Here is a 15,038-nt window from a genome sequence, read left to right as displayed (position 1 = left end):
CTGAGGGGGTGTTGGGTCACTAGCTCACCGGGGACTAGGAGACTAGTGATGTGAAAGCACCTTTGTCACAGGCACCCCAAAACATCAGGAGATCATTTCACGCTGGAAGGAGGTAAGATGTGAGCAACTGCAGAATGGAGACCATTGCCTGGAGGCTGCTCTGGGCCATACACTGTACGCACTTAGCTTTAACTTCTGCACTTCCACCAAACAGCCTTCTCCAAACTTGAAACCTTGCATTTCAGTGCTGTAAGTATTGCTTTGTCCTGTCTGCTACATGGTGAGGGCCACAGGGGAGGAAATCTCATTTCTGTGTGTATTTAGAGCCTTGTGCAAGAGTCCTGAGCAAGTCTGTCTAAAGGCGACTTCTCATTATCATGCTGAAGTCCACTCATAGACATGAAATGGTTTTCTGACAGTTACACATGGATTTGAAGATCTATTCTTCTTCCTCCAGAAGTTGTCCATACTCAATCATCCTACGACATCTTTCATGAAGATGTCATCACACAAACTATGTGACTTGTGTTCTCCTTCGCCATCCACTCTTTTGCCCAAGTCTCCACTACGTCTGGAACACTTGCAAAACACACCTACACTGTCAATGAAGTGCCTGCACATAACAAATGAAAGCTCAAAACACTTAACAGGTCATCTTTCGAACAAGGACGGTTAGGAAAGAATAACCAAGAGAGAACTGCAGGAAAGGAAAGCAAACAAAGGACCTGATATACCAAATGGGAACCAAAATTAATGTTGTTTTTTGTTCTCTGGGGACCAATTCTTAAATACTTTGAGAAGTGCTATGGTAATACACAGCAAATCAGATCACAGATGATGACAAAAAAGCCATTTTGTTTGATTGTTTTCAAGCCAGCCAAATTCATGTTATGCGTGAAATATTTATCACCCGGGGTAAGGACAGCAATCCATCCTGCAGATTTATGTTTACAAGCACTCTGCACAAATGCTCCTATTTGAACACCCCTATGAACCATAAGCATCCAATATGTTTGGACCACCACATTCAGTTTTTGTTAGCAGATCTTTAACTTGGTGAACAATGTTTTAGTGAAGCAGTGTGGCACTGCCATGCTTCCTGCAGGAACAGGGCACAGAGCATATGTGATAACTCTTCTGCATATTCATTGGGGGGGGGATGTGTTCCCACCTACATGAAAGCATAGGTCTATTTCTTTTAATTCATAAAAGAAAGTGTCATCCATCTATTTTAGGCATTTATGTGACTGCTGTAGTACTGCAGTCCCTTACTGTTAATGTATATACTCCTCCTCCCGTGGGTACCTGTCTGTCAGCAGCACAGTGAGGTTTTACAGCACTGCAGGAACTGAACCCAGCACTTCCAGTTCCACTAACCTGCATCATTTCTAAATTCAAATAGGCTTCCCTGGCCTCAGGACATGCAAAGCACCAACACGGAACATAGAACAGGGAGAGTTTATACACAAAGCGCTGAACACTACTCACTGCGATGGGCAGTCACTGGTAATGTTACTACTGTCATGTTTATAAAGATACAGGTGAAGCGTGTGTAGCAGCACTCATGTTTTACTGAACGGCAGTACTTTAAAGTAAAAATATCATCAAACCCCCTATTATTGGTTTCTGAGACTCTCATGTAAGCTTAGATCTTGGGTAGAACTTAAAAGCAGCCTAACAGGTGCCGAAGTCTGTCTTGCAGTTTACCTTCTGGACTGCCGTTCACTCGGAGAGATTAACTGCTGGACAAGGAATAACTTGACCCAGGATATGGAACTTCACAGTTTAGAAAGCTTCACACCAAGGGACAACCATAACCTCCAAGACAACACACACTGCAGAAAACAGGACAATAGATCACCCTTAAAGGGCTTCATTCCACCTTGCAGGAGACTTGAGTAAGGTTACTCAAAAGCCTGTATTTATCTATAAATGCAGGACTTCCAGTGAACAGAAATGTGAAATATTCCATTTAAAACTGGCGAAAACAGCATCACAAAACAACTCCATCCCAATTTAAAAAGAAAAAAAAATATAAGTGGAAGATGGCTTACCATTAGAAATATTGTTGGTATTATTAACTAAATTTACACCTTTCATCTAACATCAACAAGAAATATTGCACAGGCAGTGTATATACATAATTTCCTAGAATTTATATCTTCAAGATTTTTCTCCACAAATTGCGAAGTTTTTGTTTTAAGAAGAATTTCATTCTGAAATTAACTGGTGATTTCTTAAATATCAATGATTACATGTCTGAACTGTTCCTTCACATTTACTTAGCAGCCACTGAATAATGATTCTACAAGCCTGACAAAATTGAAATCATTAACAAAGAATCTTACAAGTTAACTTAACCCATATAATTTGAAATTTCCTTGCTAGGTGATATTTTTAATTAGTATTTTTTCCTGACATTAGTCCATAAATGTGTTCCTGGAAGAGGCAGCTGCTTCCTCTGCCAGGACTGTTTTAACAAAAAGGCAGTCATGTGCAAGAGAACTTTTACTCCCCATCAGGATTAGGCAGCAAGTTGGGATCAAAAGAGCATAGCAGTTACCTTGCCTGACCCTTTAACCAAAATATCAACCATCTAATTCATACTGAACTGTGACAGCACTGAAATTGAATGGCCACAGAAAAGCCTTGCCCCAAAGTTTTCTTTCTTGCAATCAAAGCAACAAATCTTTTGTAAGTAGGTAAAGAGGATACCTGCACAACTGGCTTCCCAGACATTCCTCTCATCCTTCTCAGTCATCCTCCTGAGAGTGCTGCTTGCCTAACTTACTGGCAAGAGATTGCTGCTATCTCCCAGCCTGCACATTAACCCTTAATGATGCTTTCCAGCTGCTCCACAAGCAGTGAGAGCTTCACGTCTTTGAAAAGCAAAGTGAACCGAAGGCCGAAAGCTAAAAACCAGCCCACCACCAACAACAACCCCCCATCAAACCAGTCCACATAACTGCAAGCCCCCTTCTCCAGTGAATCATTTCAGGCAAGCCACTTGATCTCCTTGCAGCAGTTACCTTCCTTCTAAGACTGGGCTTAAAAGCAGGACCTAATCAATACCTGATGCTGTATATGACCTGAGATTAAGTGTATCAATTCAATACAAAATAAAGCAGGTTCAAGGGTGAAATTCATGGACAGGGCTACTGAAAGGTCACAAAAGAAAGTAGAAGGAAGAAGAAGAAAAAAAAGAAAACAATCTCATTTCTAAAGCTGATTTTCACACCAGAAAGATGCATTTCCCACCACACATCATAACAAGCAATTTTTAATGTGTATGAAAAAGAATAATGCACTGAAAGGTAGTGACTTGGGTGCAGTGATTTGTACATTGTGTTCCTGGATATGCAGCAAGAAATGCTTATAGGATCTTAATGAAAAATATTAGCCTGAAGAAAACCTGTGCACCATGACACATTTTTATATAGCTTGTTAGCTCATCTGTTTAAATGAGTGAAATTCTAGGGTTTGGTGGTTGTTTGAGAAGCATCATTCTATATCCTATTATTGACTGCCTTTTAAGCAGCTTCTTATCGTCAGGGTATTGAGGCAGAATTATATAGGGAAATACACTAATCCTTCTAGAAAGGCTCATGTTCCTTCAACAGAGCAAGTAAATCTTCACTTGCCATAGTAAAACAAGTGAATGAAAGAAAGATTTTAAGTGTGAAGTTGGCACATTGGACAAGCTGCGTATGCATATTCTCACAGTGTTACTGCACTACTGTTCAATGATTTGGAAAAACAACTCCAAAAAGAGCGTTAAAAAATCCACAACAGACTGGAGCAGAGGTTATTTCCACATGAAGACAGAATGCTCTCATTTGTTTCTTTGACATTTATGGGACCACCAAAGGGTAAAGAAAAGCAAAATTAGATCTCACAGGGTTTTCATAGGAAAAAGGTGGAGGAAAATTATATTCTGTAGCAGAAATCAGTTGTACAAATGAGACCATCATCTAGGAGCCCTTTCCAGTGCTGCTCTCTTGCATTTGCCCTGTGTCATCTGGTCTTAAACAAGAGGGGTTTTATTCTTGCCTACCTGAAAGCTACTTTACTAAAGCCATTCTCAGATTTACACCTAGACAATCAACTTTGCACTGATTCTACCCATCTCCTAACAGATATTTGCATGTCTGAGGATTCCCTCTGTGCTCTACTTAGAGTTAGATCCATATTTTACATTGGAAGAAAACATTGCAGATCCAAGCACAAACACGATTTTTTAAAATAAAATGATCTTAATATCTACGTAGGATTTACATGAGCTGAGCTGCTTGTGAGGACATTTTCAAATGAAGCAGCAATTTAGCTGTTTAAAAAGACTGCATAATATCCCTTGATGTATAAATACAGTGAACATATGTTCATATAAAACCAATTTATGATGAAAAGACTGTAAAACACAACCATACCATTAGAGTTTAATTCTTTTTTTTCCCTCCAAAAATGTCTGCCTTTCAAGGCGTAACAATTTTGGATTGAACTGTAATACAGGTGGCTTCATTTTGCTATAGACACTTTATCTCCTGGAGCCACCCAATTGCAAGATAGTGAAGCCCTGTAACAGACAGCATCACTGAATGAGAACCATAATCACTCCTGAAAAGTGCTCTAAATGTGGCAACAAACTACACAGGCTTTGTAGTCATAGTCCTTGTTCTGCTCTGGCACAGAAAGCTGCAGATGAGATGAGGACTGACAATGGCCATGCAGCAGCCTTGCTGAGGTGGGGTCAGGAAGGGGGACATTCATCTTATTCTGTGGTCAAGGAAGAGCAGTGCAGGAAATCTATTCCCCCAGTCAATTACTGAAATGAATTTCTGAGCCTAAGTAATTGGAGAAAACAAGAATCCATTTACTTACCTTGTTTGCACTAGTGTTTTCATCACTTTTTTTAACAGGCTTAGATTAAAAATAGTAATTGTGTTACCCAGAAAAAGTGATGCAGTATTAAGCAAGAACCAAGGAGGTTTTATTCACCTTAAAAGGTAAAATAAATCCAGGAACACTCTTGCCCATTTACAAAATGCAATATCAAAATCGCATCCCAGTGAGATGGGAAAACAACTGGACACTCCAGAGACCCACAGGATCTCAGCCTCAAAAGCCAAAAGCACTCCCTGCAGATTCCTCTCCATTTGGCACGGAACTGGTCCTGCTGGACCTGCAAAGTGTGGCACTGCCACTGAATGAGCTGGCACTGCTCTTGTGCCAAAAGACCCTGTTTTCTCCCTGGCTAAGACATGTGCTGCACTGACTGCAGAGCCAAGCTGAAACATGGGGAGAGGGGGAAGAACAACAAAACAGACAGCTCAAGCTATGGTTTTAACTTTGTCCAGCTGGAAAGGTCAAGAGGAGAAAGCAAACTTTATTCTGCTGGTGGATGGTATTTACAACCTCCATTTATTCATGGAGTCTGCACTAGAATGATACTGCTATGCTGTTTTGGCTAGAGACTGCCTAGGCTGACCTCTCCATGCCCAGCACAGCGCCGGAATAATTCCATACAAAAGGTTTGCATTAAATGTAATGAAGCAAATGACAAAATCAATAAGCCTGGAATGGTGTGGCTATCATAAAAATGACGTAAATTCAGAGTTCACAGTGGTTATGAAGCTATTGAGAATTATAATTAAAACCAGCACTATCTTTTTTTTAGAATGAAAGTTCCTTTTGACAATCACAGATGAATGCTACAGGAAATCTTCAACAAATGTATTCAAAATTAAGCTATGGCACAAAGACAGCATAAATTATACAATGATAAACTGTAAGCATAGGTTAGCCTAAAAAAGTACATAATGAAGAAAATTTGATTTTCATACTTTTTCAACTGCTGTCATATCCCATTTTAATCAAGTTTCATATCAAAAGGACTGTAAGAATACCACAGGGCCTGTTTTTAAATCATGCTGTTTTCTGGAGTTTGTTTCTGTCAAGGAGACTTTTGTAAGACTATTAAACCAGAAAAGGGCCAAATCTGCTATTCATTACTCTCCATCCAACAGCAGCGCTGCACCACGGGTGCTGCATCAGAATTTATCTTGGCTTTATTACGATAAAAGAATAATGAGCCCAGAAAGCACCGAGCGAGAGCTCAGAGGAAAAAGCAAGCAGATAAGTAATCTCTGGGAATATCAGTTGTCACCACGACTTGTTGTAGCAGGTTTCAAACCCCAGATAAGAGATCCCATTCAGACTTGTGGGTGAGGTTCTTCTTTGTCAAGCTCTGCACATGGAGCTTATGGGCTTGTGTTAAAATTTACACCAGTGTCACACGCAGACAAGTGAACTACACACAACTTAACTCCCCAGGTGCCCCAAAATGAGTTTTCAAATATTTTTCACTCATCAAACAGAAAATTCACTGCAAGTTTTAAAAGTGACCCTCAAGCCTGGGGTTCTCACACCCAAATGCTGAACTCCACTGCAAATGGTTCACATGGCTCTGTCAGATAGGCTGATCTTCCTGATGGGAGGCAGCACATCATGTCACTCTTCAAACCCCCACTGATGACCAAGTTCCATTACTAGCAGCTATAGAAGCAGCCCTTTTAGGCAGGATCAGGCAATACATTATGCAAAATACAAAGCATAGGGCAGATCAGAACAGAATTTGAAGGAGATGGAAAGGACAACTTAGGCCTACATGGTCCACTTCATCTTTCTTGTCATCAGCATTAGGATTTTACCAGATGAACACAGGAAGTGCAGACTTTAAATGATCCTTGAATACATTTCCAGAAAAAGAAAAACAACTGGTATTTATGCTTGCCTTACACCTATAAGTAGTATTTTAAAATCAATGGTTTGCGCCCAAATTGATATTGAAAACAATATATATTATGGTGGACATACTGAATACAGAAATGTGGTAAATCAAAATTAGGCATAAGCTTATTATGGAGGTCATCAGCTTTTTTCAGAAAAATGAAAACTTTAAAAATATTCAATTCCACCATACTAAATGCCACCCAACATACATCCTCCCATACTAAATACTTCTATCCTTATGTAGCTGTATTTCATAGGTAAAACACACCAGGGAGGTATTTCAGCTTTTCTTTATCTGACATTTTACTCAGGGGAAAGCAACCTTTACAGTGAGGAAATCTGTTTCTCAGGAGTGATGGTTCAGCTTTTAATGAGTTGTCAGTGACAGATCCCTTGTGGCTAGCTGAGCCCACAACCATGGGCATCCAGGAAACAAATCCTTCCTGCAATGCAAGTGGACAGGAGAACAGAGCACACATCCCCTCTACTTAATGCAGCTGCTTTCATTTAAAATGAAAAATAAAATAAATCAGCAGTGCATTTTCAATCTGTAAAATCCATCTCAAGTGAAGTACTAGGGGTAGCGTAGCACATCCAACAGATTTAAGATCATTCTGTGCTGATTAGTCCACCTGGTGTTTTATTTATGTGCAAGGGACATGGGAAAGGGGATTACATAAAACAAAACCTGTTTTAAAAATGCAAGTATAGTCTGATCACACTCCCAAATATGACATATGTTTAAAGGCCTCGTGAAATGGCTCTGGAGTTTTCCAGTATTTATCATGTGTGCTGCAGAATTTACAGGTTATCAGTCTGCACATGTTTCTGCCATTGCTCCCTGATGCATTTGGGACCATCCCAGGTTGTTCAGGAATAAAGCCAGGAATTATCATTCCTTTTAGCAACTCTTATAAAATACAAGAATATCGTGCAGGTTGGGACCAAACCATGCAGCTCACCACGTGAAGAGATGACATAACACTACTGCTGAGCATTTGCAAGAATGAGCTATCAAGACTGAAATGAGCTCACTAGCTGGCAAGGTTTCTGCTGAACCAGCATCTTTTACATCAGTGGACAATGCAAAAACCCCACAAAACTATCTTCCTGAGAAGGTCATTTTGAATAATGACTATTCTTATGATATTAAAAGAGATACATGCAAAGGTTTCAGGATTGTAATGTCACTGAAAACCACAATATTTCCTGACAGTCATGACAAACTGGTGGAGAGCACAGCTATTCTCACAGGGCACTGCCTGTGTGTACCATGTTCTAGAGAAAAGCAGAATTAACTCCTTATTCAAGACACTTTGCTCACCCTCAGCCATCCTGCATGAGGCTGTTGTGTGAGGGAAGGGATGTAGGGACAGCATTCCACACTGCAGGACATGCACCCTTGTGCACAAGACACTGCTACAGACCAGCAGGCAGTACAGATGGATGCATTGCCACTGCTGCACAAGTACAGACAAGAAGGCTGGGCCTAGTCATTGTAGGCAGAGAGAAGACTGCTGAAAAGGATGTGGTAGCAGCTATGATGTCCCTGACATGGCTACACAGCATTTAGGTTTCCTTGCTTTTTTCTCTGCTTTTTTTATCTCACTGTAAGATAGACAAAAGCAGATATTTCTAAAGATCAGGAAAGGTAAATAATAAAGGTTAGTGATTCGGAACTGGAAGACAGAAAAGTGAAGGATAATGATAATATATGCCAACCTGTCCTCAGGTAGGATAGCCAGCAGCAGTTCCCAAGCCAAGCCGTGATCCAGAGCCAGTCAGTCCCTACAAAGGTGGGCCATGACTCTTAGGAGGCAAATGAAGTGAACAGCTTCTGTGTCACCTGCCGCTAGCCCTGTGTCTGAGGCCAGCTGAAGGTGTGAAGAAATACACATTGCTGTTTCACAAACTGCCCACTGCCAGCACTCGGCCGCTCCTCGGTTAGTTACGTAAATCTCACCCAGCATTCTGCACTGTGCAGGGAACATGCATGTGCATTTCAATCAATCATGTCTTCTTAATGAGTTAATTGTGAAATCTGTGCTTTCTGCATTTATTCGAAGGGGGAGAACAGATGGCAACAACTCAACCTAATATATTCATAAAATTAACTTATGCTGCAGGTGATGTTTCTCCATGGAAGGCAGCAAGTTGGTAACGTGTTATTTTAATGTTATAATAATGCTGCATTACAATGGAATTTCTAGGAAATCAAATGTGATGGCCACAGAGATCTCTCTTGAATTCATTATGGTCACTACCACAATGAATACCAATTTTAGGACACAGAAAGGAAAACACTGTTGGAATACATTTTGAGCAGTGTGAATTTACAAATAAGGAGAAGGAAAATGACTCGCAAACCCTTAAGGCTGGAATAACGCAATCTTTTCACACCCTAAAGAATGCAAAAGACTTGTCTAACAAGGATTTCCAAATAGCTGTTTCACTACCTCTGCCCTGTTTGCCAGCTCTGAAAACACTCACAAATACCAGCTGAGATCAAAGCAACCTGAAATCTGTTCTGTAATAGAAATATATCCTTCCTTTAAATGTTCATGCATTTGTAGTTAAAACATACTGTGCCTTTCATGCACATCATCAAATACAGACACACGTTGTTCAGCCTATTGAAAGGCACATAAGCAAATACACAAGCCAGGATGTGATAATCAATTCTCCTCTGCTTTTATTTGAGGCCAACCACTGATTTCAGTAGACTTATGCCAGATTTTACACCAAACAAGTGGAAAATCTGGCCAAATACTTATCTTCCTCCTTTTGTTTTATTTTACCACTGACTGCAACACTAACACTGAATACTGTGCACAATAGTCAAGAAACTAAGGCCAGGAATTTCAGAGGGCTCAGGATAAGACTTTCCCTAGAGAACCCAGCAACAAAGAGTTAAGTTTTCTAGGCAACATTTCATTAAGATATACTGCATATTTCTGTACGGCAAATAATTCACCATCACTTGCTTTCTGCCAGTGAAATGGCTACACACAAATCAATCATTATTTCCTTGGGTTTGTTCATTATTTTAACTTGGCAGGTCTGTTTAATTATTTCAATTCTATGGCTGAATGGCAAAAATTACAAATACGCTCTGCAGCGTTGGTGATGATGGATAAAACATGGACAATTTGGTATTTTGTGTAGGTGAATGTAAAAGACTTCTCAATGTAAAGAGCAAATTCAGCTTTTTCCACAACCTGAATGTGCAATCTGGATGTGTAATTTTTGAAAAAGTCACCTGGATTGATGCTAATAGTAGCTGCATGCAGAAAAAGTAAATATCTTCCAAGAAAAGCCATTTCACAAATAAGAAACTCAAACTAATAGTCACAAAACCATTTTACAGTACTTGCAGAGCTCTGATTTTTTACATTGCATTGGTAATGCAGCCACTAGGAAAATAAATGTGTACTGACTTCCAGAAGTGTTAAATGTTACATATGTGCTGCATTTTTTAAAACCATCTAAATGCTTACTTTCTTCCTCCAAATAAATCTTTAGGGCTATAAAGAAGGATATTACCCACAATTTCCTAAGTGGCCCCAGGACGCCAGAAAAGCAGCTTGCAGGTCTAGTAATATGAGCTATTATCTTATGTGCCACTGAGAAATATTTAGACAGAAATGCAATGAGCCTGTATTATCATGACAGATGAACCTGTTAACTCGTGGGTTTTTTCTGAATCCCAGCACTACAGAATTCTCTCTTACAGGCAAAGCCTCCAAAAAGAAAAAGGCAGAAGCCGAATACACACAGAAGTGAGTTCCAGTGAATCAAGAGCAAGGAATGGCAGCAACTTCCCACAGAAAAAGCAGTAACTGTGATTTCACATGGCTCTAGCTCAATGTGGGGCTCAAACAGGGTGTCCACACTGTTTGGTCATCTGCCCCTCTGCTCTCCTGTGCACTGCACGCATATTCATGGTTTCCTTTCAGGGAATTATTCAGTTTCCTTGGCTGAGAGATGTTGATGTCAAAGAGCAGCATGTGAACCCTACAGTATGGACACAGGCCAGTTCTTAACACCCAGCCCTGCCACCAGCACATGCTCCTGGATGGGGATCACAGATGCTGCACTGACACAGACACCAACACCAATCTGTGTACTCTGATATATGCAAGATGTACATTTACACCCTCACTGCTTACAGAAGTAGCTTTCCTTCAGTCTGAAAGGTGCAAGATGGGAATGGGTGACAAAGGAGTAAAGGCTGAGAGAAACAACAACCAAAATCTGACCATTTCAGTTTCTGCTTGGTGGTAAGTCTTGGGCTATTGATTTTCCTTACTGCAATGCTGCAAGGCAAAGGAATAAACTGTCAAGAGATGGTAAAAGGACACAAGGCAGCAACTTGCCAGAAGGGTAATACTTTGAAATCTGCCCTTTGCATTTCTTATGGGGAAATGATCCCTGCAGACACAACAAGCATACCTCTAAGAATCACATACCCACAATGCTTTGTGACCCCCATGAAGCTGGGCTGGTTATGGTCAGGCTTCACAGTCCTGAAGAGAGAACAGGGAGAGGAATAGCTAGGAGCATACTGCCAATAACCACAAGCAACACTTTGAAAGAATGGTTGCCGCTGTTATAGGGTCTTGATGTGAGTCAGCCTTTGCATGTTCCTATCTGGGAATCTGGCTAATCCAACAGGAACTGCAGGAATGCCTCATCAGGGAAACATTCATTTGAATGCCAAGATGTGATACAAGCAGGGCAAACGTGCAGAAATCCAAGAAGCAGCCCTATATATTTTGATGATGGAAGGCCAGGGCTGACAGTGCTGAATTAGCCAAAAGCTCAACAAGACCCAAATCCATAGACTTTAATTCCTGAAATGAATGTGCTTACTTGGGGCTAGATTCCTGCAAAAAACATTTCCTGTTCTCTGAGTAATAAGTAACAGAAATTGAATACAGGTGTGTACTGCAAGCTGGCCCTCGCCTGCCCTTTCTTGTTCAACTCTTTTAGGCATCCTGAGCAGTATTTCTGCATCTATTCTACAATACGTTCAAAGTGTCAGTTTACACCAAATTCCCATATAAGTTCATTATTCCTAATGGACATTATATGCTAACAATGTTTCCTAAAAGCTGTATAATCATTTCTATATTTTAGTTATAAATAGACTTCCTAACTCACTCTTTGTGTGCAGGTTCTTTCTTTGATTTTATAGTCAAACAGCAGAAAACACTTCATACAAAAATAATTCACATAACAAAATTTCCCTCACTTGGGAGCTTTGAAACCTCACCTTGCCAGCCTCTGCTCCAGGTTTGTCCTCTGCAAAAGCACTGGCCTCCCTGACATTTACAACCTCTTCCTTCTAACACAACCCTTATGCAAGCCCATCTTCCTGGGCTCGCTGCTTTGCTAAAGGAAGGACAAAAGATAGAAAGATTTTACCATTTAAAACAAACAAACAAACAAAAAAAGCATGGTGGGAAATTGCTTTTTATAGCACTTCTTTCTTTCCTATCTTAATATTTCTTTTTTTTCAGTGACCAAGATTTTCTCCATACCAAGGCACTGCTGCAGCCCTGGTGCTTGAGGGACACCACCAAAGGCTCCCCGGCTTGGCACATGCAGGAGCACCTCAGCACCTCTTCAGTTCTGGATTTGTTTTCCACCAGTACATGTCACCTGGACAGAGCTGCCACATTGAGCTGGTTACTGTGAGAGGGCAATGCTCCCAGGGTTTTCAAATGGCACCCACTGGAATTTACACTGAGCCCTTAGGCTGCGCATTTCATAGGCTGCATCCAAAAGACATTCATGGCCTAGCTTGGACTATTGCATCAACTGCTTGTTTTTTCCCTGAGGGAAACTTTCCAAGCTGCTGTTAATGCCAGCATCATTCTGGAGACTTTTGCATGTTCTAGCACTTGCTGTGTCCCTATTATAATATCTAGAGTTGTTATTTTTCTCAGAACATTTGGACACTTTATATAGAAACTAGAAGAATATGTAACCATGTTATATGTCAAGGTATGAAGACAGACAATTCCATTCCACCCTGTCCCCATATGAATTTTAAAGATATCTGGAAATGATTGGGGTGTGTGGGAGAATATGTGACTCCATATCTTCTGTCTAAAAGTCTCCAGAATCCCTCAAAAACATGCTTTAGATGGTGAAAGAGCTCTGAGACACCACAATAAATCTGCAAAGTGATAACCATAGAAACGGCCAACCCTGCTGCTCTCATGTTAGCACATGTGTCAGAGTCACCAGGCGACTGGCACTGCAGGTGCTGGAGCAGCTGAATGTACTGACAGGCAGAGACTCATCCTCCTCCTCTAGGTGCTTCAACACTCGTGCCTGTTGGCATGGTCATTTCTGTGACTCAGAAGGGAGCAATTTGGCTGCCAAGTCTAGACTGAGAATGGGAATTGGCAAGTTTAAGCTTACTGCTTAAAGCTTTAAGAGCTTTAAACATGAACTTGGTTCAACTTGTATCACACCCCTATAGCTACTGCTGCAGACATTTTAATGTGCTTCCAGCAGCAAGTTGGCTCAAGATTTGTCACATTTTTCTCAGCAACTCATAGGCCCCTAGTCTGTGTCTGGAAGCAAGTCACCTGAGCCAATGACTCACCCTGGGCACACAGTTCACCCATTGCTCATAACGAATGGCTATAGATCTGAGTGAAACATCTCCTTCTGATGTTTATCTAAACAATCAGTACTTGAGGCTCCCATCAGCAAATCTATTCACTAGACACTAAGCTCTGTGCTGCTGCTGAGCCAGAGGCTGGACTAGGTGACCTCCAGAGGTCATTTCCAACCAGAACTATTCTATGATTCTGTGATAATTTCAGTATTCCTGAAGACAGCAACAGTCGCTACAGGGAAGTACTTTTGATACTGAGACGTCTACTGCAAAAGAATGGGTATTGCCTAACTTGACAGTTACAGCTTTTTGTAAAAAACCCGACATTTATAGAGCTTCTATAAGCACTCCATCCATCCCTTGATATTGGCTTATGTAAAGGTGAGACCCTGGTTCCTTCTGCACTGAGATTGGGTGCATAAATTAAAGAACACTGATTTTTCTGACAGCTCGCCAGAGGTGAAATGGACTCTGAATGCAAACTTTGCTATTTTAAACAAAGGGAGGCAAGTAATACTGAGTTATAGCTGGGAAGTTAGATTTTCTGAACGAAACACGATCTATCACTCCTGTAGAGGATACAATGTAAGTAAAGTGCATGCTAGCATGATAAAAAAACAACAGTTCTGTCTAAAATACAGAAACTTCTTCCCACTATAAACTATATTCTACAGTATTTTCCTATGTAGTAAAAAGCAGACCTGCTCACACACATCCTCTGATGCTCCTCCACATCCTCTGATGCTCCTCCACTGAAGAGTAACATTAGAGTAGAGGCTCAGAGGAGTTTAATTGGCTTCTTAAGATGTTTTTTTTCTTAGGCTGACATTTTCAGGTAAAAAAGCCCTTATACCTGAACAGGTAAAGTCCTTTGTTGAATATAAATGAAGTAAGTAGCAAACCACTGAAGAAATACAGGCTTAGTACACCGAATGCCTTCAGAACAGCTGTGTTACAGGACATTTGTAAGTCTTCATGTTCTGTCTCAGAGAGCACAGGGTGGCACAGCACAGTGTTGCTCCTGTGTCTGTGTTTTCCAGCCTAGGGGAAGTCCTGCTTTGGTCTTTTGCAGTACAAACCCCAGTGATGTGATATTCCCTGCAACACAGCATCACCAAAGAAAGTACAAGATAGTGCTTTGCCCTTGGGTGAAGATGTGGTCATGCTCTGACTCCTCTTGACTGCCCTTAACAGTTTCCATGCTGACTGCAGGAAAAAAAATCTAGTCTGGATGCAAGAGGTTGTTCATTGGGGCAAGAAGTGAAAACAGAGCACAGGTATGTTTCAAGAGTGTTTGTAGAAAAGTGCTTCTTATTTAGGCCTCCTTTAAGCTGATTCTTCTATTAAATAAACAATAAAAGAATCCACACAGTTTTTGCTATGCTTACCACATGGAACATGTTGGGGTAGCAGATTTCAGGTGTGTGGTGTGGTCACGCAGTGCTAATGCTAATGGCTCTGAAGTGGTTCTGAAATCCTGACTCGCTGCCAACTTGTGGGCTGATATTTCCTTTTCCAGTTCACCTTGTGTTGACTCTAACAATGCCAATGACCTGTTGGTGCATGGGTATGCGCAGAAATGCATTTCTGGTATGCAACGTGTCAGAACCTCTTG

The 15,038-nt window shown here is 40.9% G+C and overlaps 1 protein-coding gene across 3 annotated transcripts in view; it reads right to left on the bottom strand.

Annotated features, from left to right (window-relative positions):
* Positions 1 to 15,038, bottom strand: part of SLIT3 (slit guidance ligand 3) — a 520,423-nt gene that overhangs the window by 239,868 nt on the left and 265,517 nt on the right. The gene's annotated exons all lie outside the window — the stretch shown is intronic.

This window comes from Neopsephotus bourkii, unplaced genomic scaffold (genome assembly GCF_033783945.1).
Source record: "Neopsephotus bourkii isolate Nb327-2 ecotype Australia unplaced genomic scaffold, CSIRO-AGI_Nbou_v1 NB_357, whole genome shotgun sequence".
Classification (NCBI taxonomy): domain Eukaryota; kingdom Metazoa; phylum Chordata; class Aves; order Psittaciformes; family Psittacidae; genus Neopsephotus; species Neopsephotus bourkii.
Note: the sequence above shows the minus strand (reverse complement) of the source record. Positions and strands in the feature narration are given on the sequence as shown.